The sequence below is a fragment of the Dermacentor andersoni genome, chromosome 8 (assembly GCF_023375885.2).
Source record: "Dermacentor andersoni chromosome 8, qqDerAnde1_hic_scaffold, whole genome shotgun sequence".
NCBI lineage: Eukaryota > Metazoa > Arthropoda > Arachnida > Ixodida > Ixodidae > Dermacentor > Dermacentor andersoni.
Window position 1 is genome coordinate 155,385,153 of NC_092821.1, and position 24,981 is coordinate 155,410,133.

A 24,981-nucleotide genomic window follows, 5' to 3' on the forward strand; every position below is an offset into this window, starting at 1 on the left:
GCACCGACCGGTGCAGTTGTTTACACCGGCAGGTACAGCGACCACTCGCCACTCGCTTGAGATATAATGCTAGCCGCTGATCGGTGACATCAATTAATGTCAAAACATATCAAAACAGGCAAATTTTGTGCACGTAATCACTACTGAATTTTAGTGTTCGCGTAGACCGGGATGCGGTCTGATTGATTAGATTGGAGTGACACGGTGATACGCGCTCATTGCTCAAGCTCCCATGCTTTATTCCAGGTTGCCAACCGAGTAATCACATTTGGCTAAATGCTCTTAATAGACACTACATTACCTTCCTTGGGGAAAATGAAATGAATGCGGACACAATGTGATTAGGGAAACCATAAACGGAAAACAGTTCACTGTTGAAAAGTCGTGAATGTCTCCTACGAACGAACAGTCACAATGTCAGATTGCGAAATCAGAAAGATGGCGTGGAGGCTTTCTGTTTCTCTTTGGGTAGCGCTCTCTTGGAGAACTCTGGTGCAATGCAGGTGGTGCAGGATCTGGCACTGAGGTGGGTAGACGATAATGATGTCATCACAGTCAAATGATGTTTTGGCTGGTGCTTGTTTAAGGCCAGAGGCACCTTTGAAAAAACTTGAGTTGAGCGTTATTACTCTATTTCCTCTCGATGCCTTGATTTGTGATCCATGAACGCTGAAAATGGTATAAGGGTCTGGATCATAGTACGAAGTGAACTTGTTGTGTCTGTCTTGCTTGCACAAGACTCGCTGACCGACACAGAAGCGATGTGGTTGAGCGTGCCTTCGTGCATCAGCATGTTGTTTGTTGTATGCCCTTTTCTCGAGCACAGTTGTTTTCAACTTTGTTACGTCTTCCGTTTCCGAAGTAGCTTCAACATAGCAAGGCGGAAGATTTCTCATCGGTCTGCCAAACAGCAGTTCATACGGTGATCTTCCTGTAGTCAAGTGTTTTGAAGACCTGTATGACATCAGGAAAGTGTCGACCTCTACTTTCCAATCTGTGTTCTCAAGCTGACTAGTGTGAACATGTTTTTTCAATGTTCTCATGAACCGCTCAGTTTCGCCATTAGCTTGAGGCCACAAAGGTGTGACCCGATGATGCCGAAATCCTAATTCTTTTGCGAATGCAGCAAACTCTTTGCCTTAGAATGGTGGCCCATTGTCACTTTTTACCTGTGCAGGGATTCCAAACTGGCAAAACACATGTCGCAGGGAGGGAAGCACATTGTTTGCACTTGTGGAGTGTATGACTTGTACCACTGGGTATCGTGAGAAGTCATCTAACACCACCATAGCGTACTTTCCATCTGGGAAGGGACCACAAAAGTCAACTGATACTTCTTCCCAGGGACCACTGGGTAGTTCCGTCATGGCAAGTGGTTCTTGCTTTGCTTGGGGAACAGCTGCTTGACATGGTAGACAGCTTTCAATCAAAGTGTGCACGAGCTTATCCATGCCTGGGAACCACACTTTTTCTCTTAACATTTGTTTTGTTTTCACAATCCCTTGATGGCTCTTGTGGGCAAGCAGCACTGCTTGTTTCTGCAGGATAGCGGGAAGAACTAGGCATGTTCCTCGAAGGACGATGCCCTCGGGCGTTGTTGTTAGTTCTGTTTTTATAGATGCAAATGGCTTCAGTTCAACTGAGACATAGCTGGTGAGTGTGGGGTGCTGGATAGCACTGATAAGTGACTGTAGCTGCTGGTCTGCTTTCGCTGCATCAGCGACTTCTTGAACCGAAAAGGCATTTGGGATGTTGTGGCGCTGGATAAAGTTGACATACTCATTACGTACTTTGTCGATGCGGGCACACATTTTCGTTTCATGAACTGGATGTCTGGAAAGGTAATCGGAAGGGTTACTACTTCCTGCAGTGTGTTGTACAACAAACTTGTACTGTTGAATGCGTAGGGCAAGGCGCTCAATGCGGGAAGATGATAACGATCTTGGGTTTCCCAGTACGCTCACTAAAGGCTTGTGATCAGTCAGCAAAAGGAAGCTGACTCCACAAAGGTAAAGATGGAAGGGCTCCATGGCCCATACAGCTGCGAGCATCTCACGTTCAATTTGGGAGCAACGACTTTCAACTGGTGTAAGCGCTCTACTTGCATAAGCTATCACTACAATGTCTTCACTGTCACGCTGTGTGAGGATAGCACCCAGCCCATGTGGACTTGCATCTACCACCAATTCTGTCGGTTTGGATGGGTCAAAGTAAGCAAGGGTGGAGGCATCGGACATGGCTTGCTTTAGGCTGTCAAGAGCATTTTGCTGTCGTTCTGTCCACTCCCCTAAACACCCTTCAGTGTCAGTTCACGTATAGGCTGTGTGAGGTCAGCAAGATTTCTCAGAAATCTGCCTGAATAATTGATAATTCCTAGCAGGCTCTTCACTTCTTGCGGTGATTCCGGTGTTTTAATCTATAGGAAGGCTGCTGTCTTCTTAGGATCAGGACGAACGCCATCAACTGAAAAATTAAGTCCAAAGAAGTTCAGTTCACGTTGATGAAAGCGACACTTCTTTTCATTCAGTGTCAATCCAGCTTCTTGGAGTCACTGCAGAACGGCTTCCAAGGACAAGTCGTGCTCTTGTTTTGTTTTCCCAAAAACAAGAATATTATCACTAACATTTAGGACATTGGGGATGCCGTTGAGCACTTGGCGTATAGTGTTCTGAAAGATTTCAGCTGCACTGCTGATGCCGAAGCTCAGTCGTTTCTAGCGAAACAAGCCAACATGTGTTGAGAACGTGGTGAGTTGCCTTAAGGAAGGATCAAGTTCCAACTTATGATATCCATTCTTTAAGTCAAGATTGGCGAACATTGTTGCTCCATTTAAGGCAACAATGATGTCATCCACTGTTGGGCACAAATGTCGTTCACGTTGAATGGCAGTGTTCACAACAGGCATGTCAATGCAGATTCGCATTTCATCAGGCTGATGCGGTTTAGGCACAATAACCACAGGGGACCCCCACGGTGTAGGTCCTATGGCTGGCTCAATGATGTCTTCTGACAGGAGGCGTTCAAGTTCTTTCTCTGTGGCGTCACGTAAGGCAAACGGAATACGCCTGTGTGGTTGTGCAACCAGTGGGACAGTGTCGTCCACAAAAAGATGAATGTGGTGGTTTTTTAGTTTTCCAACTCCACTAAACAACTTGGGGAATGCTTTCACGATTGACTTGTCACCTTGATATTCATTACCTTGGTATGTGATCTGGGCAAGCCCCAGGTTGGATGCTGCTGTGAAGCCTAAGAGTGGTGCACAGTTTCCTCGAGTGACAAAGATGTCTTCTTCAATGCAGTTATCTTTGTATCTCATTGTGACAGAGACTGCCTAGAAGTTCAAGCGGAGATGTTGCTTTGTATGGGAACACTCAGACGGATGTTTCCTGGAGTTTCACCTTTAGGCGATAGCTCTTAAAGTCATTTTCGCCAACAATTGACACTGTTGCACCTGTGTCGATTATGAAAGTGACCGGCACATTGTTGACAGTGACAATAACTTGGAGATGGGCCTGCCTGAGGTGAGGTCATGGCAACGAAAACATACTCGTCACTGCTTGAACTGGTGTCACGGGTGGCAGCACATTATTTGGTAGTAGAACTCTTCTTACTGCAGACTGTCTGTAAATTCCTTCTTGGACCATTGTCACAGTCCACTGCTTGTACCATTTTTCTCGTTGAACGACAGAATCGTGTAAAGTGACCAACTTTGTTACATGCCTTGCATGTCTTGCCCCATGCAGCAAAACTTGATCGTCCGCCTTGGTGAGGCCACTTGCCGCCGCAGTTGCGACAACCTGCTGATGAGGCACGAGGTCGTTGCGGTGCATAGGTTTGTCGTGGCATCTGTCGGCTGTTTCTTTGGCGTTGGCCATAGTGCTGTCCTTTATTGCGCACTGCGAGCACTGCCGCATTGCTATCGACGTTATCTTCGATTTCGGATACGTCCCGTTCGACATCCTCGAGCATTCTTCCCTGTTTAAGTAAGTCTGGTAAAGTGAGGGAATGCAACATTGCATATTTGCGAAGGCGAGACGACGTTGTGGCGAGGATTATTTGGTTCTGGACTTCAGCGTCGACGTTCTCGAAGCTACAGTGGCGAGAGAGCTGCCGGAGGTGCGCGTAGAATGCGTCCAGTGGCTCACCAACGTTTTGCTGGGCTTGGCGAAATTTGTAGATCGCAAAGGTGGAGTTAACTCGCGGGGCGAAGTATGCACTCAGTTTCGCTCGTGCGGCATCGTATTCCGGCGTCGATGGGCTCTGCGTGGTCTGGGTCGTGCTTGTAGCTGTTGCAGCTTGTGTAGGGCAGTCGGGGAGGGAGCGAAATATGTCGTAGACTTCCTCGCCTACGTAGTGCAGGAGGAGCGCTTTCTTGCGTGCATCTGCCGTGATATCACACGCTAAAAGAAAGTTCTCGAACCTTTCTATCCACTTGGTCCATTCGCGACCAGTATTGTTGGCGTCTGTGGCACGAAGGTCGAAACTTGGGAAGGGAGGGAGTGCGTGTGCCATGGCTGCGATTGCCGGTTGCCGCTTGCTGCTGAGGGATGATACGACGGAATGACTGTTGGTTTGGCCCTCACATGTGACCAAGTAACACTTCTGACACCATTTTAGTGTTCGCGTAGACCGGGATGCGGTCTGATTGATTAGATTGGAGTTACACGGTGATGCGCACTCATTGCTCAAGCTCCCATGCTTATTCCAGGTTGCCAACCGAGTAATCACATTTGGCTAAATGCTGTTAATAGACACTACATGAATCACTCTGAATCGCGCTGATATGAGGGACCACACACCTTCGAAAACAGCGGGCGAGAGACCGTAGTACCGGAGTGTTGTTATGCTGCCTACTTATCATTCTTCGTATTCTCGTCATGCACGTAATGTGCTCCGTAATGTAGACACAAATGAGGACTTTGCGCGTACGATTGTTCATCTAGAGAACGCGTAGTTTTCTCGCGGAAACGCCGATGCCAGTATCGACACCATTGGCAGCTAAACGAGGCGGTTGTTTACGTTTCTGCATCGAAAGGACCTACGCTTGCTGCCCATTTGTGATACGAGGCAAGCATTGCCCCTCGGAAGCTAAATAGCGAGTCTGCATGACAATACGTAAAAATACACCCATGTTCATAGTAGCATTTAATGTAGGGAAGTGCCGGCGAGCGCGGCTGACAGCTTTCCGTCGAAAACGGCAACGTGCCGATGTCGATACTGCTCCGTGTCGTCGTTTTAATCAAAACCTGAACTACAGAAGGAGTTTTCTTCATCCTAATGGCTTAATTAGGTTCAGGTCAGTCGCTCAGGTCCGCCAGCACTAGACTCACGAACTCCGCGACTATGACATATAGGCTTAACCTCGGCTGAACGCCATCGGCTCAAACTGTTTGCGTGGATGGCGAGGACTGAACAGTCAACAACGCAACATCTCTTGCACGTCTACAGGGAACGCAACTTCTTGCTACAGCAACGCCTCACGCCATGCACTAACTCACAATGGTAGATGCCTCGACGTTCTCGTAGCTGTCGTCTACATGATTCCAGCATGCTCTGCATGTAACACTCCTGACGTCATACACAATGTTGCCTGTAACTGAGGAGGGGGTAAGGTGGGGTGTTCGAAGCAATTAATTAAATTCACTTGTAAAAAATCTGTGCAACTCTTAACCCTGCTTATTTGAGGACATGACGGAAGTCTTCAGGGGAAAGTACCCAGCGAATTTCCTCGACATCTGTTGATATCAAAATATCGGCGAGATGCCCTTTAATTCCACATTGGTGGCCCTGGAATCAGGCACGTACCCAAGGGGGGGGCCCGAGGGGGCCCGCCCCCCCCCCTGGAATTAGGACGCATACACCCCCCCTCCCCGGCCACGCCACCGCCTCTCACACACATTCCTAAAGCGCCGCCAAATCAATGTTGAGGCTTGACAGCTATTCGGCGGTCAACATTTTGTTGCCTTTTTTCTCCTTTTGGATGGCGGTAGTTGTCGGCGTCTCCTGGGATGTGAGGGCCAGTTTCCTCATCAATTCGGTTCCTGCACGATTAATTCGAGATGCATTCAGTTGTCACCGTCTATCCAACGGTCACGCGCGTCGTTCTTGCTTTGTTAGTTCAACATTCTTCGTCTAGACTGATCCAGGGATCAGGAAAGGGATTCAGTTCGTGGTCAGCTGGTCTGTATGCCCGTGGAACGAGTTGCGGCCAGAGAAGATGCCAACTGCGTTTAACTTTTCTTTTTGTTTCATTAGTTCCTCGAGTGACGTCTCGCCGCGACGCTGACAGATCCTCGGAACCATATACCCGTCATATGGGTTATTTAAGCGGAAAATAAAATAATGCGAGACAGCGTCCATCATCAAACCCTGCAATAACCCCTAAACTCATAGGAAATATGACTCTCACCCGTTAATTCGTCTGGCTATTCCCTAATTGTACAGCACTTTTCGTGCAAAATTGGCAACTGGAAACAAGAGTCTCGAGGAGTTGAGAAATTAAGCGATCTACTAAGGGAGAGGGCCGAGACAACAGCCAAACAGGAAGGAAAATCGAAAATTAACAAATTTAGCCATTGTTTATGAAACTATTTATGGATGAACATCTCTTTATTTAAAAAGGAAACAGAGACAACGCCGCCGGAACTGGAGGACGATTCCGTGTGTTCTGAATGACGCTTCAACAGTTATTAGAGCCGCCTAACGTAGCCACTTCTCTGCTGTGCTTATGTAGGTGTTTTTCTAACCTTCCGCGGTGGGCGCAGTACGTCTAGAATCGCAGCTTCCTGCGCCATACGCGGTTGTACGCGACTGACGGCCACGCACCTTTACGTGACTTCCAAAATAACAATACGAGTCGGTTGTAGCCCTTGTTAGAGCAGCAAACAAGGGATCCAAAGGAACTGTGATTGTTCCGCAAATATATATTTCTGTATAATTCTTCCAGAGCTAATTAAAAAAACGCTACCATAGTCGGATACAACTTAAGTCTGCAATGAAGCCCCGCCCATACCCTCACAACGGCCCCCACTGTTCCTCTGCGAGGCTGCAAATAATTCGTACTTCAAACTTTTTCTGTCATGGAAATAAGGCGGTGACTACAAAAATAAAATTATTTGCGCGTAATTTTATACCCTTTTCCCTCGCCTATTATAGTGCAATGGCGAATGGCCAATTTTTTATTGAACTGAATTAACATGCCTGCTTCGCTAGAACTATTTGTTGTGAAGTTTCGCTTCAATTGGCAGTGAAGTTTCGTGATTAAAACGGGTGCAGCAGTGAAATGAACTGCACCGCAGACTTTTGAAGATTCTATACATTTTGTTCAGGTCTGTTTCACACCTCATTGCTTCTGCCGATGAAAATATTCTTCAAGAACAGTAGACGCTCCGGAGTTATCAAGTACGACGCCATATTGAAGAGGCCGCATGACGACAATTTTGTTTGCTTCTATGATTTGCTGGCGGAGTAACCTAGCTCTGCGCGGTCCATGTACCTTTGTTGCCAACTGCTGTTTCTATTCTACTAAAGTAATCCTTATTTTACACTTTTGCTTCTTTACTTGGTCTTGGCAGTGTCCTTCCTGCGCTTCTTTCCTGCACGAGTCCGTTTGACGTGGCTCTTTGTTTGCCAAGTAAAGGAGAGGTGTATCGCACAGGCGTACGTGTAAAATACACTTTATTTTGTGTATTCACATTTGTACTAGTAAAGGTACCTGCCCCCCTCATTTGCATAGAAATGGTACCTTGGATTGCCCCCCCCCTCCCCCCGAAAAAAATCCTGGGTACGTGCCTGCCTGGAATGTTGTAGCATTTCCGCAGCCTTATTTGTCATGTTTTCATTCCAGTTTAAGATCCTTGTTGGCCGTAACAAGGCTACAATTTTCTGCTTTCACTGCCTCGATCACGGAATTCAGCAAGGTGACACTAGAAATAAGGCTCTAAATCTCTGGTTTCAAAGCATTGACATTCGGTTCTGAAGCACGAAGCTTCAGTTGGAATTTTTTCAAGTAGCCTTTCAGATACCTCATCCAACTTGCTCTCAGATAGAGCCTCAACTTTTTCTAGTCTTTTGGCCAACTCTGCACAAGTAGCCATCGTAAACAAGCAATGAAAGCACTGGCAGCAGCAGTTGCAAAACAACAAATAGTGGGGAAGAAGCAGCCGATTGGCGCCAAATACAGACCGGGGTATTACCCATCTAAAATTACTAAACGCCATGTATCCCACTTGCTATAGGGCCAACTGCTCTTGGTACGGTGGCCTACCCACCCTAATACATGCAACCGGGGAGTGCACTAAGCATCCTCATATGCCAAATAACAGTAACACTATGGAGCAGTGGAAGGCACAACTCGCCCGCTCCGACCTGGCAAGACAAATTAGCCAGGTCAGGCAGGCGGCAGAGGCTAGTGGGGCCCTGGACTGGGGGGCTCTGCCCATCCCTCCTTAATATCTCATCCAATCTAATAAAGTTTCCATACAGAGTGTCCCAGCTAACTTCAGCCAGAGTTTTAAAATATGCCGATGCACTCTAAGACGACGCGACCAAATGCATGTTGCTGACTATCGTATGTAGTAAGTCACGCTATTTTTTATATTCTGCTTAACTACATAATTAGTCAAGCTTGATTAGCCAACTTCTGAAGCAACGAAGTCAGTCAAAAAATTCCGATTAGAAAGCTGTAGAGCGGTTTGCAAAGCGTCTGATTAAAGTTTATAATTTTCGATATATTATTTATTAGTTTCTCTATTTTTTTTCGCTTACTAAAGATGCCCGCGAAATTTTTTAAAAAATACCACGTGACATGCCCGCTTGCGCACCGTGATTGAAGTGCTCCCAAACGTTTTGCGTACAAACGAAAATAGCATTTAGACAAAGGGCGCTGAAAAATGTGTTTATTGATAACGATAAAATAAAATAGAGCTGTCTTTTCTTTACTCGTCATCCATATATAGAATGTATTAGAAATTTTATTTTCGTTGAATGAACCTAACTGTGCCTCGATTTAATTAAAAACAAGCTTGTTTTTCTTTCCCGAATGCTTGTTCCCTCCAAACTTATTCACGCTTCAATCGCTGCTCCCATATCCACCCTTGCTGATGTCGGTGGCAATTCGTTCTGAACCGCTCTTCGCCCAAAGCTTCGCGACTTATTTGGATCGACCTTGGTGCGGATGCTTAAGCGCGCAAGATGGCGCGCAACTCCGCTGTCTTTGGTAGCACGTGCAGACATTTTCAGCTATCCGTAAGCGCGTCGCCGTCAAGCGGTAAGCGATGAAGTCAGTTTCGGACTCGCGCGCCCCTTCAACATAGTACAGCATGCGCAAGCGTATGCGTAGCAGACGACGCTCTCAATTCTACTTCCGCTGACTTCCTCATCTAAGCATGAAAAACCCATGCTGCTCGCAAAAATAACGGCTACCCCAGTGCTTCCCCGAAACGTAATCAAGTCTCGATCCTTACAGCGATGTTCGCAGCATTGTCATGCTTTATATTTCAAACGCAAAGTCAGCTGGTTCCTTCCTGTACGGCGAAGCCCCCTTCAAGGAACGCCCGTAGCAACAGATCCAAGCCAAAAGAGCACTGGGCGGAGGAGTGTCGCCATCTGGCGACAAAGCCTGTTTGTAGACTCGATTTTCTCGCACATCTTGATGGAGCCGGTTGCAAAGATGGTCGAGCCGCCCACGGAATAAAAATAGTATCTCGCACCACGTTTTCTCATCATTCATTTTTGTTAAACAGCTTGGCTAAACGTTAGCTGGGAGACCATACAGCATGAAAACGACCCTCGTTCCAGGCAGTGAAACCGTATTTCTCTACTTTCTGCCGTCATTGTTCATCTAATTATTCTCTTACAGTTTATCTCATTTATCTTATCGTCTATGTTATTGTTTGTCTAATTATTTTCCTCATTTCTTAGCCCACTTCAAGATAGCACAATTACGTACATTATTAAACGAACCATGTTATTTCACGTCTCATTCACTAGGATACGCTGCTGTTGTTCGTTCTTCCGACTCGCGCATCTCCTCCAAGCTTTTATTTCCGGGGACCCGCTGCCGCTACTGAGCGAGTTATGTGTGCTACCTGTACTACCGCTACCTCTGGGAGCTGGTTCCGCGCCAGCTGTGCCGATGACGTCATACGCAGTGCCGCTCGCCTATTCTATCGGCCATTCATCATCCGCTGTGACAGCTGCGCCGCTGACCTCTTCTTGGCGCTGTGTAAACTTTTATCGCCGAGCTTCGTACATCCTCATGGCGAATCTTAAAGAGGGGGCATATACGCGCACGCGTAACTATAGGGTTATGAGGCTCCACCATAGAGAAACATGCCTGCTACGTAAAGAGCGGCCACTGGAACCGTTTCACGGTCGAAAAAGTAAAGGTCCGACCACCCGCCAGGTAGCGTAGTGACGGCGTAGTGATGTACGCTCCCACTTGACCTCAAAGGTAGACAGCTTATCATACCTCCACCGGCTTAGGTCCACGCGTCTCGTTTCCATAGAGACGTTGATGCTGCGCCAGTCATGTGCCGCTGATTACGCCCACCCCACCGCGCTTTCTCACGCGTCACCTCGCCTTTGCGGTACGTTGCTTCCTTTTGAATGAAGAAATAATTTTGCTGCTTCTTGCGTTAACAACATTCTTAGCAAGACGTTTGTTACGCTGGGTGAGCGTATTTTACAAATGTAGTACGGAACATGAGCCGTGGCGCCCGTTTACCATGCCGCCACTCGTTCGTTCTTGCACCCGTCCTTTCCGGAAGAGCATCTGCATCACTTACAACGCGAAATTTTCCACAAGTCACTCGCAACACCGTCGGTTTAAAGCACAGAATTTGTGTGGCTCAGCCGTATCATCAGAAAAACGTTTTATTTGGCGCAGCTCGAGCAGTGTAATGCGCATTTAGGATTGTTTTGAGAAGGCTGTTTACCTCGCTGTGTATGCACGGTGCATGCGCCTGGGCCGACTCGCAAGCGCCAGTTTTACTTGGCGCGTTGCTTGTCGTGGCTAAAACATTCTTGTTGTGTTTGCTCTCTCTGTGTGTGTCTTTATCAGGCGTGTGATCCGGCATCTTTTCTGGGAAATTCCCAATGTAAACAATAAAAAATTTCCTTTTTTTTGTTTGGAACCATTGCTTCCTATTGTGTGCAGATGAGAAAAGCGGCTCAAGAACGGCAAATAAATAGCGATAGGAACAACTCTGATCACATTATTTTTCCAATCTGCATGAGTTAATTCAGCCTTGCTTAGCTTGCTGGAGAAGCTTGGCGGTTCTTCCAGTAAAAAGGTTGCGATCCTCGAGTTTATTTTTATTTATTTTATTCAATACTCTCGGCCGCCTTTTGGTAACCAAGGCAGGAGGGGGCACATGACGTTTACATGTTAATGGTCCATCAATAAAACAACAACAATAACAAGTGCGACAAAGAACCACGTAGGCACACAGTAAAGTTTCTGTGGAGTAAATCAGGAACAACTAAAATAAGGTACAAACGCGTTACATTCAAATCCGAAAATCAAAAGCATACCTGTGAAAACCCGAGCACACAAAACTTATTGGCTAGAACTGACTGCTGAAAAAAATGCATCGGGTGATAAGGTGGCCACATCGTAAGGTAACTTGTTCCAGTCAGGTATCGTTCTTGGAAAGAAGGACAGCTTGTATGCATTGGTTCTGCACTGAGGCATTATAATTGTTTTATCTCTTTTGTGACGAGTCTGTCGTGTTCTGTTGTACTGCAGATGAGTATGGAATTTTATTTGGGTATGATTCTTAATTATTATAAATGACATATTGAAACGATGCAGTTTTTTAGGAGATTCGAAGAAGGGAAGACCGGGGCGGCTGAGAAGATCGAATATCGATAGCTGTCTTCCGTAGGCGTGGTGTACACCATACACCACAATTTTTACAATACTTTTTCATCCGTTTTAATTAATGTGCGGATCAGAGACCACGTCAGCATATTCCAGTAAGGGACGCATGGGTGAAGTATAAGCTACAAATTTTGTTTTAGTGGCTGCGTGTTTTAACCAGTGTCGCATTAGCCGTAGTCTTTCGTATGGCACTGAAACTGTGTTTTTAATATGTGAGCGTCAACTGAAGTTCACGCTGGTCGTTACTCCAAAATACTTGAATTGCTTTACTGGTTCGAGAGAAGCGCTATTAATTTTGTAAGAATACTTCAGTGGATCTTTCTTTCGGGTTAAGGTCATTTGTTTGCATTTTGTGACATCTAATGTCATCGTCCAGTTTTGGCACCAATTACTAACAGCACATAAGTAGTTATTTAAAATGAGCTGGTCACCTTCAGTAAGACTCGCATAAATTACGCAGTCTGCAAAACAACAAAAAAAGCGGGCACGCACAGGAGAGTCAAGCTTGAGATCATTTAAATATATAAGAAAAAGAAGTGGCCCTAGGACTGAGCCCTGTGGCACTCCTGAATATGCTGAAGCGATAGATGAACTAGATATCTGGACGTACTGGTGCCGGTGAGATAAGTATGAATCAAGCCATTGTAAAATTTGGTGATCCTGTAAGGTGTGTCTAAGTTTTAGTAAAAGTGTGATATGCAGTACACCGCCCAAGGTTTTTTTTTTTTTTTCAAAGTCCAGAAAAGTGGCATCTGTTTGTCCTGTTTTGTCAAGGGTTGTGCAGAAATCATTGGTAGCGTGTATTAAGCGTCACATCAGATAACCCGCGACGAAATCCATGTTGAGCTTCAGAAAAAGGTGATCTTCCAAGCATGAGGCGATGTGTTTAATAACGAAGTGTTCCATCACCTTACTTGCAGGACACACCAAACTAATTGGCCTGTAATTAGCAACGTGCAACTTATTCCCACATTTGCACAGGGGAATAACCTTAACAAGTTTCCAATCACTGGGGACGTCACCTTCATGTAGACTAGTACTTAAAATAATAAAGAGGAATTTCGCACACCATTCCGTGTATCTGAAAAAAAAAAGACGTATTCGGAATATTATATGGTCCAGCCGATTTCTTTGTATTCAGGTGAAGAAGGGCGGAAAAAATGCCTTGTTCGGTTACACTAAAATCAGGTACCGGAAAGCTGATTGATCTGACATCAGTAGACCGAACATCACGCAGGAACACAGAAGAAAAATCGACACTAAATGTTGCCGGTATTTATTGACTGTCACTAACGTCCACGTCATTTATTGTCAGTTTATGTATAGGATCCTTCATTAATTTGTGTTAGATGGGTCCAGAATTTTCGCGGGTAAATAATGAGAAAGTTGTGCAGTTTTATATTAATGAAATGGAATTTTGATTGTTTGCGTCAGTATGTACGACGCGCTTAAATATGAAATAATAAAGTTATTGCGCTCCGCTATAAACGACGTAGTTGAAAATTTAAACAACCATAGGTAAACCAGAATCGAAAGCATCGCTATCGAAACCGAAACGAAAACAGAGCTAGGCCATGCGTCCCAAAAATTGCAGGACGCTTAAGCTTCGCCTTCAAGAGTGGAACGCGGTGGCGTTATCGCACCCCGTTCGCACCACCCACTAATTCGCTCGGCATGCTCTTGAGTCACACAAAGACATAGTTTTCATTTACAACACTTCTAAGTCCACAGCACAGCTTTGGGTCCCCGCACGCACCGGTCCCCGCACGGCCCCAATGCGCTCAAACGAGACGAAGGGGAGAAGCGGGTGAGTGGCGCGCCACCTGTCGGGGCAGCGCCGTAAATTGCGATGGGGGGGGTCTTCTGTGTCTGCCACAATATGGCTTTGCGTGTGCGCCAAGCGCAGAAGAAATGTAGCGGAAACGTACTTCGCTACTCGTTTAACTGCGAATTCTGTAATATACATGCTCATAATTACCGATATACACCGCAGTATAACTTTATACGGCACGTTTCTAAGGCAACACCGCATTCACTAGAGGCGCTTTTGTCGCGCTTTGAACCATCGAACTCATGGTTGAGTACAGTAAAGAAAAAAACTCATGGCTGAGTGGTAGCGTCTCCGTCTCACACTCCGGAGACCCTGGTTCGATTCCCACGCAGCCCATCTTGCAAGTTGTTTTTATTTATGAATTGCCTGCCGGGATTTTTCGTTCACGGCCAACGCCACCAACGCCGACGACTCTGGCTTTTCTGCGTCACGAGCTCCTTAACGCTGTCGCATTAAAATTTGGAGGACGCTTAAAGGGAAGTTTTTAGCTCGGGCCCAACTCTGACGCGGTTTATGCATACTCTAAACTGGGCCTAACAAGGAATCTTATAAGCCGTCAGCTTAACTTGGAGCGGCGCGTTGTAAAGCTTGCGTCGAATGGCTCGTAGGGCTCGAAGTGCGGTACTATATATGTTATCTATGTGGTCGTTCCAACGTAGCGTTCACGTGATTGTTACTCCCAAGTACTTGATTTCTGGTACTTTCCTCATTGGTGTGTTTTCTATATAATAAGGGTGAGTCATGGAAGTAGTCTTGTTACAAATACGCAGTACACCGCATTTTATATTTAGAACCATCTCCCTGTCCTTACACCAATTAACAACACTAGTTAAATTGTCATTAAATCGAGTTTGGTCGGCGGGTGATTGAACCAATGTGTACAAGACGCAGCCATCTGCGAAGAGTTTGATTTTATATGCTGGTCGACAACGTTTGCAATATCATTAACATAAATATGAAATAGGATAGGTCCCAGAACGGAGCCCTGGGGCACACCTGATGCGACTGGGAGAAGTTCTGAAATGCCGTTATCAAATTGGACATAATGAAAACGGTTGTCAAGATAAGCCTTCATAAATGAACAAGTTGGCTATTGATTCCAACGTTATTAAGCTTTTGATGAAGTTTACTGTGCGGTACTTTATCGAACGCCTTGGCGAAATCCAGGAAGATTGCGTCAACCTGTCCCTATTGTGGATTGCAAGAAAAAAATCGTGGCAAGTCGTTATTAGCTCTGCGACTGTAGATAGTCTGGGCCGAAATCCATGCGGCGCACCTGATAAAAGCTTGTTATCTTCTAAAAACTGGCTAATATGTTTGCAGGTCAGGAGCGCTATAATGTAAAACTATTTCAAACTTTTCTATTCCAACTCTGCAATCAGCCCTCCCCGATTGGTCAGAAACTGTTTTGGACCACCCCAATTTCACCTGTCTGTCACGCGACGTCACGAAAACCGCGATAGCTCCCCATCTGATATGACGTGTACACACTGATCATGCATTATTTGACCGAGCAAAAGAAAAATTCTTATTTCTGATTCGATGCCTTTTCGCCATTAGCCCTCTGCTATTGGTCAAAAGTTTTCAAGCTGCACGCACTTCTCCTGCCTGTCACGCGACGTCACAAAACCGCAAAACCTCAGCGCGCCAAAGTGACGTGTACGCGTTAAAGATGCGTTAATATGCCGAACGAAACTGAATTTTCTTCTGAATAGCCGCAGGCTGCCCCGTTCGAAAAGGAATAAAGGATGGCTGTCGCCGATCGCTCAGGCACTAGCTACTCGCACCTGCCAGAGAGCATGGGTTCATTTGCGTGTTATAAATCTTTTTGCGTGGCCATGTAACGTTTTCGAGCACTTTCGGCCTGTTTACGACCTCACTCAGCCAACTTCTCTTTGCTGAGGATCCTTTTTAGCTTCATTCTGAAGCTTCCGTTGCATGCCGCCGTGATTTTCGACCAGCCACCGCAAGCTAAGTAAGGGAAAGCGGGCCAATCGCAGACGCCGGCACCACCCTCTTCAACCGGTTATCGATATTCAGTGCGGTGGCTCGGCCCCATCGAATCCCTCTCCAATTGAGTGTGTTCCTCGCCTGTTGTCAGCCAATTAGATAAGACAAACCGCTCAGTCTACGCATTGTTGTTGGTTTTTCAAGCAAACAAAAGTGACCTCCAATGAACGAAGATAGCGTTTGATTGGTCTGTTCAGACAACCCTGTGGGTGACTGCCCGATGCTTGCGTCGGCGGTTACGCAAATTTGACGTCAGAAGATTGCAATAAAATCATATTGGAATAGTTTTACGTTATAGGGTCCTAGATGTTCGAACAGTTCACATTTTTGAAATGAGGGATATTGGACAGTAGTTTGGCGGATTTGAACGATCATATGACTTGAAAACCGGTCTAACGCGAGCGATTTTCCAGTCAGAAAGAAGTACACACTGGGATAGTGAGGCTTTAAACATCACACACAAGTACTGGGATACCCATTCCGCATAACGGAAAAGAAGCGCTGTGGGTATGTTATGAGGGCCGCTTGCTTTTTTTGGGATCAAGATCCAGTAATTAGTTTAATACTCCTCCCTGAGAGACATGAAGATTATTCATGACGTTGTGAGCCCTCTCTGGTCCATGGGCCGAATCGTAACCATTCTGCGCAACACCTGATTGAAAATACCTATTAAATTCATCTGCCACCTTTTATGCATGCGTAACATAGGAGCCGTTAATAACCAGCGATATGCAATTAGACTGGCCTTGGAAATCTCCAGTATTTACTAGGCGCTTCCTTTAAAAAATTCGTTATTGTAACAAAGAGAAAAAAGTCCTTGGCTTGCTTCATTTGTTTTTCAATTCGGCACGTAGAACAGATACGCCCGAAACCGGTCGCTGGGGCATCCGCCTTAATCGCTTTAGTTTTCTTTTAACATGAGTGATGTCTCGAGTGATCCAAAAGTTATTCTTTTTCCTCTTAACCTTGTGCGGCACAAAACGATCTAAACAGTGCAAACATGTAGACTTGATCCTGAACCACAATACATTTACATTATCATTAGCACCGAAATTGTCGAAATTAATTTCTAAATAGTCCAAGATACTCGTATCATCTTCTCGGTTGAAGTCTTTCACAAAAATAGGGTCCTCCTTTGCTTCCGCCAGTTTTTTTAATCGAATGGTCGCAAACACGAGTTCATGGTCAGAAATTCCGTCCAAAGAAGTTACCTCGGAGCACTCTATTTTAGAGTTTAAAAATAATAAGTCGAGAATGTGGCTTCGTGTGGCAGTAACTCTAGTAGGCGTATTAACACTTTATTAACTTATACAAAGATCCTTAACGCTATCGCGTTAAAATATCGGAAGACAATATTAGCGGCATGACCAGCCGCTCAGGACGCTGGCGGCACTGAATCAGGTCAGCCGCAGGGCACTACGGGAGTGTCCGGTCTTGTGGGGATGCGCGACTCTCACGCGTCCCCTGATGATGTTTTCCCCGCATGGCTCCCGTAATCCGGCTTTGCCGCGTGGCTTTATGGCGGCGGTTGGTGTGGTTGCAGAGTAGCACGGAAGATGGCGCGAGTGTTGTGCTGCTAATGACACCCAACGGCGCAAAAGGGAAAACGCTGTTCCTCTTCGGCAAGCTCCGCGAGCGCGCCGATCCATGCTTCTGCGAGACCGTCTCGCGAGGCCTAGGAGCAGGACACCGGAATTGGACGAACACGATCGTTCGAACGCGCCACCGTTCGCATGACCGCACACGCGAACGACCAGGCACTGGTGTCCAGCACGGAGCGAACATATCCGCTCGATATCCAGTCGCGGTGAGTTGGACTTCCTAGATTTGTCGCGCCCCCATCGGCATGTTCTGTGGTTAGGCTAGCAGACACTGGTGTACGAAAGGTGCAATAAATGCCCTTGTGATTGTTTGCACTATTGTGATGTCGTTCCTTTGCCCCAAGGGCACGTGCGAGACCCCCACAACTTATATGTTTCTGTATGGCTCTACTGCTGAGCCCAACGCAGTCTTGCTCTAGACACTAACAAAATGTACATCGCTTACCGATTGACACGTAAAAATGTGAATATATAGACGAGTATCCCAGTAAACGTTGAATTCAGGCCAGAGACAGACACAATAAAAAGTTTATTAGAAAAAGAAAACCCCTGTGCTGCTTTCGGCGAGGATGCCTAAATCACGTTGATTATTTCGGTCCTGAACACGTGCAGCAGCAAGCAGTCGTACACGTCATTGTGATGGGCAGCGCCCCCATTCTAGAACAGTACTTTAGAAGAGTAAAAGAACCTGGAAAGGTATCTTGTGACTTGCAAGATATAAGATTAGGTTAGAGCCGAAGTTAAAAAAAGAATTCAGCAAAGATACATATACAACCACAAATCTTTAAGAGGAAACTTTAGCTTCGAAACCCAACTCTGATGCCGCCTATTCAAATATACATGTAAAACGCAGAAAGGCTTTTCTGAGATAACCAATGAACCACGTTCAATTAAATTTCTTGCATTTGAGAGAGAAAGCTAATTTCTAGTGACTGTTGGCAGCGGAATATTGATTTAAGGCCTGAATAATTGAAAGTGAACCTCTGCGAACCTCGCCGGGTTTCCTGACCGTAGCTGCTGCCTGGCTGTTCCTTTGCCTAATGGGCCGGCCCCTGACAGCGTAGTACGCGCGCCGCTGGGTTCCTCGCAGCACCACCAGATGACGCTCGCCTCCACGCATCCGCGGATGCGAGATAACCTAGAATAGGCGAGCGGCGGATGACGTCATAGGCACAGTGCCAACTCGCACAGGTAGCGGTATGGGTACAACCAGGAGTCTATTTTTGCAAAGAGAAGTGCAGAAGGGTTGCAGCAAGAAGGAGACCTCGACAGGATAGACGCTTTCTTCCGCAACGCTTCGGCGCTCCGCTTTGCAAAAATCATGTAAAACCAACTAGCCCAACAGTTCACTATTCTAAACCAGGAGTCCTCAGAAAGAAAGTGAGTGAAGCAGAGACAGCGAATTCGATGCAAAAAATAGAAACGGCCATAGAGATTTACAAGAATGTGAAGAAAGAAATTAGAATGGAAACCATGTACGATAACACAAAGAACAGTGCCTAGGCTATTTGAGGCTCTAGCTAGTTGCCTAAGGACAAAAACATACCAGAGCAAACATTCACAGCAAGATGAGGCATGTATATGCGGGAGCAAAAATCTGGAGACCGCTCAGCAAATACTAATGTAACCCGCACGAATTAACCCAGCGAGACCCGGAAGTAACGTACACTTCCCAGGAGCGCTTGAATTTAAGGTGGACAGAAGCATTAGCCGGCAAGCAGTCAGATAAGCAAGAGACGCTTAGAATATTGGTAAAAAAAGCAGGAAAGAATTTGATATGACTGCCTACATTACACGCATAGGTAGCGATACAAGGCTTATGGAGAAGATTAGAGGGAAGAAAGATTATAAAGACGTATACAAAAAAGTCGCAATTTCGCCTGAAACGCGCAGCATCGATTACGATAGCAAATTAGTAGAAAGCTTTACGTAGTAAGAATATTAGTTTTATCGGCTGTATAAGCTTGTAAACATAGCCATACTACCTAAATTAACAGGCATGGTGTCACGCGCTCAAACAAACATGAACCGATCTCACTCGATGACCGCGGAAACTCGCTGTCAAAACGCTGGAGTGGGAAAGCGCGGCATCAGCAGCGATCGAATTCACCTGTGCTCTGCCTGCCTCTAGCATCGACGCGAACTCAGCGACGAAATCGCAGCGCACGGCGGACTCTGCCCTCGTAGCAGATGGCTTGCAAGATACAGCGACCCCGCCGGGCGCGCCCGGCAGCCCGGAGTCGCGCGCTTCTTCCCCGCTTTCCTCCTTTGTGTACGAGAGTACCTTGCGCGCGACGGAAGGCGGCGCGCTTCTTCCCCGCTTTCCTCCTTTGTGTACGAGAGTACCTAGCGCGCGACGGAAGGCGGCGCGCTTCTCCCCGCTTTCCTCACTTTCCTCGCACGCCTCCACTCACATGTGCGGCATATGGAGCGCGGCGACGATATTATCACCTTCGGACATTACAGGGAACCTCACAGTTGAGCCTGGCTGTCCAAATAATTGCTATCGTAATAAAATGCTAGAATGAAGGACACGTACAGTATAGTTGATTGGGTCAAGCAGGCTAGGTGACTATTTGTCACCGCCCCGTTTCAAAGCGGAGGCCAATAAATCATCATCTGTGGCGGCGGCGGAGCCGACCGTGCGGAGAAAAGAAAATAGAAATAAAAATAGACAGAAAGCTCCGCGCATCGGCAGCTGCACGAGGAAGAACGGATCTGAATTGCATTACGTACGTAAGCGCATCTTGCCGCTGAAACCACGATGCGTTCAAGACGTCCGTCGTACGCGCTAGCAGTCAGCAACTCCGCTTAGCAGAAAGTTCGGTATAATTTGTGTTTCTGCGTGCGTGCGTGCGTGCGTGCGTGCGTGCGTGCGTGCGTGCGTGCGTGCGTGCGTGCGTGCGTGCGTGCGTGCGTGCGTGCGTGCGTGTTTGGACTCTTTATGCACTCACACTAAGTGCCACTGCATACAGATTCCAACTCGTTGGATATACGCTGCAGCTTTTAAAAGAGATTTTTCTAAAATTGGTAAACTGGGAAAAAACAGAAGGCAGAAGTTCACAAATTTGTAGCTCTGCACCAGGAACAGATATTGTAGTTCTGTAAACTGCATGCGTTACAGCATCCAAAGCGCACACGTTTGATATGTTATTTTATATCTTACGTGAATTTGTTACATTGTTTACAAGAGTATTGCAAAAGTCCTACTCACATATTAGTGGTATACCTGAAAGCCACGTATAATACATCAATTTTGGCCGTTTTAGATGTAGTGTTAGACGAAATTCACAGAATTGCGATATCATTTTGCATCGCTGACTTGTAGAGTTGTAAACTTGATAGCTTCGTTGCCGGAAATTTTACGATTTTCAATAATTTTTACTAAGACATTGGCGACATAAACCGAGAATTCGCTATCAATCGTCACTAGAGTTTAACTTTCTCTTTTAAGTGCAACAAATCTCGTTAGATTTGGAGCTGTGGCTGCCTCGAAAGACGATTTCTCCTTTCCCGTGTATTTATAGAGGGTCTCCCAACAATCATGCACCAAGATTTAAAATTATGCAAATACCACGTATCTGGGCACGTATCTGTTGTTTGCCGTTTCTTGGAGATGCTCAGATTATTCTTGCATTTGCGTAATTAGTCTTAATTAATTTCTCAAATATTATAATTAGATCAAAAAGTGTCGATGTGGAAATTGTAGAGCGACATGAGAAACTCTCGATACAGCTTTCGTTGCTCAATACGTGCTACATAAAAGTGTTTATGCGAGCGTGAAAGAAGCCCGCGAATACACGCAAGGTGCCTTGAGCGGCCAGTCGTTCTCATAGCAATATGAGCGTAAACGAGAATGTAAGAATGTAAGCTCGCTTACATTCGAGGACGTACATACGTTCTCGAGTGTAAGTGAGCACGAGAGATTGTTTTGGAACGTCTTGTAATAATATCCCCGAGAAACGAAAGCATTAGTTTCATTAAAGAATTGTGATATAGTTTCTTGTTGCCGAGTTAGAGAGGTACAATAGATATTCGTTGATGTTGGTTTTTCTGTGAAACATAAGATAGGTCGCATATGCCCGTTAGTTGATAATTTGCTGAAGGATAAGCAAGTGAAGGGAAAATGAACTATCAAACATGTGCAGAGGTACATCCCTTGTGCTAAGCAGGTTGTGTATACCATTCCATTATCTTGTAGTGGAGAGTACGTGGGACAAACGAAGCGATGTGTGTACGTTCGACATCGTGAGCATGAGCTATCTCTTCAAGGGCTTGCGCCCCTTCTTCTCCCGGAGCATTGCAAGTCGTGCGGTTGTCGCCCCGATTTAAAAAAAAAAAGCTAGTGTCATTTTTAAACACGCAAGCCAATTGACAAGAGAAATCGCCGAGGCTCACAATATAAAGATTAGGGACAAAGCGTGTATCAGCGAACCGTCTATCACTCTTCATGACAAGGAATTGCGAATTTCGGTTGTGCGTCAGATTGTCACAGTGGCCTTGATGCATCTATGTGCCTCGTGCATGTCATGGTTATAAACTGGCACCTATATATATGTTATACATATATTCAATAAAATATCAGTTGAGAGTCAGCGCCATGTCGTCGTTTTTATATCTTGTTGTGTCCTTGTCTTGTATTGCGCTGTAACGAACCACTATGAATCCCAACCAACTGGCCCCACTTGCCGTTTTGATGCAGAGAGGTACAAGCTTGATACATGACGTTTTTTTTTTTAGTTACCAATTTCCCACAATATTTTTAAACAAAGTTATTGCAACCCCAATAAAAAATCTGCTTTCAACATACCGCAGCATTTTCGTCTCTTCAATCCAACGAGCTCCATCGAAACCGGTGCAGTAGATGCGGAGCTCGACTGCTGCTCCGTTCCGATGCAGGGAGCTCCATGCCAAGGGGCTCCGATGTCTCGCGTATTTTGCATCGTAATGCACAGGCGTTGGTCGGAGCCCTAACGTGATTTGCTGCACTGATTTTCGCCACACCACCGAAGGTAGAACCTAAACATACACTAGCGTATGCTTTCTTTATTAGGGAGGCGCAGAACCAGCGAGGACAGTTTTCTTTTTTTGTTTTCAGAAATCTAGCCTCGTTAAAGAAATGTATTGTATAACGCACATTTCTCAGACATGTGTATACGTACGGACCCTGTGTAATAATTATGAGTCGCAATCAATTAAGTCCACACATTGCTCAGACTGCTCAACAAGTGCGAGGCATGATCAGTCCATCTTTCTCTGAGGCCTTTAAATAATCACTCATGTTTCGGTAACAGAATTTTCAGCACGCGGTATACCTGGCGGTAATCGTGCGCGGCTTTAGTTGTTATTCTTTGATGTACCGCCAATAATTGCAGAGGGCGAAATCTTGCATGTTTGTGGTAGTTTACAGCTCGGGATACATAATCTACGGTACAGCATTTCTTCGTGTCTAATTACATATCTTTTTTTATGTCGCGCCTCCTACAGCCGCTGTTTTACTTTCTAAATTTCCTCGTTCCCGCTCGCGCTGTCACTGCAGGGGTGGCTACCCCATCAAGCTGCTCGTGGAAGTGGCTTTTGTGGGTGGCTCTGTCCTCGTATTATTCCAAGGAAATAAATGTTTATTTACTTATTTAATAAAGAAATAAAAGTGTCTACAGATGCATAGATATTGAATGAGGCAGTTACGCAGCTAAAGAGTATTTTTGGTGAAGTCTACTTCCTCGTTATCCCTTCATCATTGATTCATCCGTCTGCTAGCTGTGAAGCACCTCCATAACATATTTCCACTAGGGCTGGGCGATCAATCGATTAACGCATGTAGTTGTAGCGCTCGGTGTGTGTCTCCGATCTTCGTTCCAGTGTTTCGTGAAGTTAGCGCTGATTAATACCACGCTTGGCGTAAACCAACTAGCCCAATGTTCCATTCTATCATTACAATGCTTCAATGGCGATTAATACGAGGGAAATGAGGCGAGCGTCGGCAGCCTCTTCCACAGCGAGGCAGGGAAGCTTGGCACGCCGACCAACACGGGCCTCACACAGGCATCGCGGTACTTGTCACGCACGTCTCTCGGGAGTGCAGACAAAAAGCCAGCGTTTCAAGCCAGCGGGACAAGTTGTCAAGCCTCACTGGAGCTGGACTTATGATTTCATCGCAGTGAGTTCGACATCAAAAGGAAATGAAGTTTAGGCTAGTTGGTACAGATGACTTCGATATCGCTTCATACATGCGTCTGTACGGCACTCGTAAATTCGAAGGCGATCAAATGCGAAAATGCTCAAATAGATTACTTTGTTTCCAGTCTCACTTGTAATCTGTGGCTGAGTTGATCAGAACGTGTATCTTGGACAATCTCCGTGCCGAGAAGTCGGCTACCGAGTGTGCACACGTCACACTTCCACGTAATCAAGCGTATAAAGGCGTTCGTTACTGTTTCAGTTTATGGGCACTGTACATCCAAGCAAGGTGTCGCCAAAGCGATATTAAAGGCTACTGCCAGTTCAAATAGTGGGGCTCGTTTATGCCTCGGCGCTTATGTACAAAAATTAGCAGTAGTGATTTTTAGCTCGTGTACGCTAACCACAGATTTAATTGTACAATTAGTTATACGAAAAAAAGGTTCCGATTAATCGAGGTAAAATTTTTGATCGATGCCCGGCCACAATTTCGACACGTATACGGTGCGAGATCTAGACCGAAAACGAGTTTGTATAAAAAACTAACCACAACGGCACGATATTACACTCTCTCTTGTTGACTGCGGTCACAGCTCCGTGGAGGAATGCGAGACGCAAATCTGATTTTCGATGCTCAAGCTTCAAAGCGACGTACGTGGGCGGACGCATAGGAAACGTAAAGTTCGTGCACACCAAAGCACAAAAGGCCTCGGACGCGTTTCTAACGCCACCCACTGACGCGTCGAATCAGCGTCGAGAATTGAATAGAAATACGGCGAGAAGGAAAGTGAAGGGCAAGGCACGCTCGAATCAAGCAATTCACGTCGAACATTCTGAAAGAGGTATAAGGAAACGGTGGACAGCAGGGAACCACTTGGGCCGTAAGCAGAAACGAATGGCAAAATGGAAATCGAAATAAGACTAGCAGTAAACATAGGGCAAACGTCAATAACGAAATGATGCACAACTATGCGTCAAACGCCACGGCGCGGAGAAAGCAAAAGGTCGCACTTCCGAATAAAAACGGGGAGAGTAATGGCGGGGCGCAATGGGCGGCTACTCGACCCATCTGGCGGCTTCGTCCGCACCAAAGGGCCACCCACTCGACGCCCCTCATAGCAGAGCCAGGAGAAGAGGCGGCTACTTTATTTCCTTATCCGCCTCTCCAAAAAGAAGAAAGAGAGGTGCATATACACCCGCAAAAGCGGTGTGCGCTTTTTACGTAACGGTCATGTACGCCCGAAGAATCTTGTCTGTCTGTTCATCCTCATCCAAGGATGCGTCTGCTGTGGAACAATTCCGACGAGCGAGCTTTCAAAACAGAGACAAGAAATATTTTTAAAAAATAGTCAACGCAAGGCTCATATAGGGACGAAAATGGTGCAGTAGAGAGTGTATGGGTAAGGGAAACGACAGCACTTTGGGTCCGGTCCACTCCACTATAGGAAGGACGAGGCGAAGGGGAATGCATTTGA

The 24,981-nt window shown here is 46.0% G+C and overlaps 1 protein-coding gene and 1 pseudogene across 2 annotated transcripts in view; both read right to left on the reverse strand.

Moving 5' to 3' along the window:
- The window catches only part of Ent3 (equilibrative nucleoside transporter 3), a 355,337-nt gene that overhangs the window by 286,989 nt on the left and 43,367 nt on the right, over positions 1-24,981 (reverse strand). The window lies entirely within an intron of this gene.
- LOC140219960 (uncharacterized) lies at positions 3,713-4,512 on the reverse strand (annotated as a pseudogene).